Source organism: Ostrinia furnacalis, unplaced genomic scaffold (assembly GCF_004193835.3).
Source record: "Ostrinia furnacalis isolate ACB-3 unplaced genomic scaffold, ASM419383v2 OfSCF1132, whole genome shotgun sequence".
Taxonomy (NCBI): Eukaryota; Metazoa; Arthropoda; class Insecta; order Lepidoptera; family Crambidae; genus Ostrinia; species Ostrinia furnacalis.
Genome location: NW_021131371.1, coordinates 318,888 through 324,350, shown reverse-complemented (window position 1 = coordinate 324,350; position 5,463 = coordinate 318,888).

Here is a 5,463-nt window from a genome sequence, read left to right as displayed (position 1 = left end):
GATTTATTTGCATTAAATAGGGTTTCACAAAGTGGGTGTTATTACATTTTTAAGTTATTGTACAGGGTGGAAACGTTAAGTGATCTCACTCGATTATTTCTAAACTATACAAGATATCGAAAAACTGATTACTGATTCTGAAAGTGCTTCACAAGCTCTTTCAATCGGTACCAATAATAGGTTACAGAGTAAACTGGATCTATCCGAAAATTCAATATTTCCCTGTATAGTTTCCAACGTGGCAAAAATCGGAACTAGCGATCCGGTATTGACGGTGGCGCCCCCCTGTCAATTTCACTGATAGGACCGTTCGTTATAGTTTGACAATATAGTTGTTTTTTTTAATAACGTAAGACTGACGAATCTTTAGAATTTTCTCGAATTGACTTTAGACAAGTTTGTGATGTGTAAGGTGCAGTTCATTTCGACATATTTGTCATAGAATTAATGTTATCACTGTCCGTATAGACAAAATATTTTGGAATATTAGAATTCGATTGAAAGTCCAATATGACCATACAGGGTCACGTTAGAGGTCAGAGTCTGGTCCATAAGCTAGCCAGACATACAAATTGTCTATGAATTTGAATCTTTTTAGTTGTGAAAGTATTAATGAATTTAGCAAATTGACTCCAAGACGTAGAATCGATCGAACGAAGTAAAAATGTCACATGTCACTTTGACAGCGTCATACAAAGACCTAAAACATGGTATGTGTAGGTTTTTTTTAAAGTGCTATCTTTTTAATACCTTTATTTTTTCATTGAAGGTTAGTAGGTACTTTCTTTTAGACTGCCATATTCCGTCCAATTTTGATATTTTTTTATTTTATTATGATTATTGGAATTTATATTAATATGTAGTTCCTAAACCTTAAATGATAATAATTCCATTTTTTTATATTTTTGAGACATTTATATTTTTTATACACAAATTTTTAGACAAAAAATATAACGATAAGAATGTAACGGTGCTGCCTATATTGTACTTATATTTATTAAGATTTTTTATTGTATTATTATTAAAATATTTTGTAAAGGATTTTGTAATGTATCTGTGATGTCCCTTTTTAAAAGTTTTTATTATACATTTGTATACAACGTATCCCAAAATTCAAGGATAAGCCGGCGCCGCAGGATGGACATAGTCATGACTACTTTAGGAAAAATAAGAAAAAAAATCTATCTTAATTATTTTTTAAGTTACACAATAAATTATGAAATTCTTCTAAAATTGACACCCCTTATGATATTTTACATTACCACGACCACAATTTTTTAAATATTTCTGTTTTTTTGTTTGTATCGGCAACTTAAAGAGTGCTGCTGTCCACTCCAATTCTTAAAACCCCCAGAATCCTTGCAGTTTTTACACAAAAGTTAATCAAAATATGATATTTCCTTAAAATTTTGAACAATTTTTACTTTCACTCCACTTTGACTCGTCGTTTTGTAAAAAAAAAGTATGAACACTACTGCGGCAAGTTTTTTATAAAGTTGACGCAACTATCCAAGATTCCAAAATGGTATAATACTCTACGAAAACTAGTCGTAAAAAAGATATGCGTACCATTTTTACAAGCACTTCGCTTGTTAGTTAGTGTGGGACAAATCTTGCAACTGAATTTAAGACCAGTTCTCCTCAACCGATTGAGCTGAAATTTGGTTACATTATGTAAGTACGATGACGATGCATTATTATGGTACCATTGAGCTGGATGGAGTCTGGAGGTGACCATAGGAACTTCTAAACGAAACGGCGGAATCGCATCTAGTTTGGGTTCATTGGATTTGTCTTTTCGAGCACTTTAGTGCTAGATGATATCCAGGATCCTGATAATGAGTCAAGAGGTGGCCAGGAGCTGGCCAAAGGAACTCCTTAACGAAATGGCGGAAGCTATCGAATTTGGGTTCGTTGGATTTGACTTCCCGAGCACTTGGACCATAAGATTGAGAAACAACTAAAAAGTGTAAAATAAAGTTATAATAAAAAAAAAATTCTTTTTAAAACAAGCATTAATGCGAAATTTTAAGAAAGAATTTAACGATAAAAATAATTGTATGCAAGATTCAAATAATTTCGAAAGCTTGTAGCGCAAACAGAAAAAAAGAGGAATAAATTCCATGCGCGATTATAACTTTATTTTAAACTTTTTAGTTGTTTCTCAATCTCATGGCCCAAGTGCCCGGGAAGACAAATCCAACGAACCCAAATTCGATAAGCTTCCGCTGTTTCGTTTAGGAGTTCCTATGGCTAGCTCCTGGCCACCTCTTGACTTCATCATCAGCACTCTGAACATCATCTAGCACTAAAATGCACGAAAAGACAAATCCAACGAACCTAAACTAGATGCAATTCCGCCGTTTCGTTTAGAAGTTCCTATGGCCACCTCCAGACTTCATCCAGCTCAATGATACCATAATATTGCATTGTCATTGTACTTACATAAGTATACCAAATTTCAGCTCAATTGGTTGAGGAGAACTGGTTTCAAATTCAGTTGCAAGATTTATCCCATACTAACTAACAAGCGAAGTGCTTGTAAAAATGGTACGCATATCTTTTTTGCGACTAGTTTTCTTAGAGTATTATACCATTTTGGAATCTTGGATAGTTTCGTCAACTTTATAAAAAACTTGCCGCAGTAGTGTTCATACTTTTTTTTTACAAAACGACGAGTCAAAGTTTAGTGAAAGTAAAAATCGTTCTAAATTTTAAAGAAATATCATATTTTGATTAACTTTTGTGTAAAAATTGCAAGGATTCTGGGGGTTTTAAGGATTGGGGTGGACAGCAGCACTACTTAGGTTGCCGATACAAACAAAAAAACAGAAATATTTGAAAAATTGTGGCCGTGGTAATGTAAAATATCATAAGGGGTGTAAATTTTCGACGAATTTCATTGTTTATTGTGTAACTTAAAAAATAATTGAGATAGATTTTTTTTCTTATTTTTCCTAAAGTACCCATGACTATGCCCGCCGTGTGGCGCCGGCTTATCGTTGAATTTTGGGACACGTTGTATAAATAAAAAAAGCAGTATTTCAGACAGAGAAAGAATATTTTACTAAAATTATTTTTGAAATGTAATGTCGGCTACTGTACACTGCTGTATTTAGTGGATTTTTTTTATTATTCTCATATTTTTTTAAGTTACCATTTTTTTGTGATACTGCAATGACGTCACAAGATGCGGGCTTTAATTTTTTTTGTATTTTAGGAGTTGTGAATCTTAACAGATACCGCGCCGTTAGTTGTCATTATTATAAAATATACTCTATAATTATAAAATATACTCAAAAAGAAACTAAAATTTTATATGTAAGGACAATCAATAAAGTATTTTGTATACATTTTTTAAGATATAAATGAAACTCCGCCAATGTTTTAAAATTGTTTTATTAAAATTGTAATAAATTACACACTTTTTAAATGTATTAAATGCATTTTTTACAAAACAGATTTTTATTTGGTGCCCAATATTGAATCATATGTTAAGTACATAGATCGTTTCATCCACGAAGACGCGCCCACCATTCTTCCGCGAATGTTTGAGTGTTATCGGTACACGCTAAATGCTCCATGAGTGCACACGCACACTACAGTAATGCCTTACGGATTGCTCGGACCACACTCCCCGCACCCCGCGCGACCGGGACCAAACATTGGTGGGGCGCGTCTTCGTGGATGAAATGATCTATAGTCAAAATAACAAGCCATTATGGCATAGAAATTAGGAAAACAACCGGTGGTATATTCAATATGTAACACAGAAAATAAACACCGTTTACTTTCATTTTTGCCAAAAATTAAAAAAAAATTTTATAACAAAAAAGAAAACAAAAATACTTGTACTATGACGTCGAGAAAAAAACTATATGAGATGAACCTCCTCCTTTTTTAAAGTCAGTTAAAAATCATCATCAACCACGTTTCGGCAAAAATTACAAAGTTAAATAAATACATCTTATATCTAATAAATGCCATGAAACAAAACCATAAAGGCCCGGTTTCCACCAAAGCGGAGCGTAGCGGAGAATTTTCTAAATAACATTTCTCCGCTCCGCCTTGGTGGGAACCGCCTAAAGCCCGGTCTGTGAGCACGTAGAATTTTGTCCAATGACCCCAAGCTACCCATCCTTATCGCTTGCGCTTAATTATATTGCTGTCGCGACTGTGCGACGGGCGCCCGCAGTGAGTGTGCGAGCGCATTGGACAAAATTCTACGTGCTCGCAGACCAGACTATAACAAATAAATTAATGACTTAAAGTATGTAAAACACACTTATGTTTGTACTTATGGGAAAATATGTGCTTACAATAAAATAAATTATTTTCTTACAACTAAATAAAATAAATTACTTAACTAAAACCTGGTTAACAAAAGACTGCATTAATGATATGAGATCTCTTGTTTTTGCAACTTTTATAACTGGTCGAGGTATCTATCCAAAAATATGAAGTTTCTGAATTGATTTTGAAACCTTAACCCCCTTATTAATAAAAAGTTACACCTACTATGAACTCTGGATTAAAATGTCATTTCCATACTAAATTCCATACAATTTAAGCCAGAGTTCAACTAGAGTGTGACTTTTATTATAAGGGGGTAAAGGTTTTAAGTTCCAAATCCAATCCATTATGGAAATTATACCAAAATTACATTTTACAACCCGATTGAGTTACTGCGCACCTGGTAGTCGTGACGTCACATTCCGCGAGGTGCGCAGTTAACTTGATCTGTTTGTATCTATTTCTAAGTANGCTCTTAACACTGATCTCTAATAAACATTGGATAGGCTGTCTCATACAAATGACAGCTTTGTGTGCCAATTTGAAGCGCCACTACGATTGTCCTTAGAACTAATTTTGACGTAGGTACATTGTATGGATGGAGTAACCATAGGAGTAAGTAAGGCCCAAAACAGACGGTGAAACGCAATTGCACCGAAACTGCAACTGCTAGTTACTTTTGAGTTGCATCTAAGTTTCTGCCATAGCGTCCGTGGAGAGACCACACATGACACGATCAGTTTGAATCTTTAAGTTTCAGTTTCATTCATAAGAATCATCAGAAAGTTGCAGTTGCGTTTCACCGTCTGTTCTGGGCCTAAGCGAAAAAAAAAACAGTAATTTTAGATTCATGGACAATCTTATCTGCCTACAGTGTATAGTTCCAAAATACTGAACTGTCCTATGCATGACATTGACAATGGGGCGCCACACCGTCCATACCGGATCGCTGGTTGCGATTTTTGCCATGTTGGAAACCATAATATACTTAGTTGAACGATGGTAGCGCCCCCCTGTCATTGAGTTTGGTGGGACAGTTCAGTGTGGGTCATCTATAGCCTACAATGCCAAAATGGCGGAACTCAAATAGGCACAAAAATATTATGAAAGCAGCCAATCCAGTGTACAGTCAGTAAGTTTTAGCTTTCGTTTCCCAGATTTCATAGACAA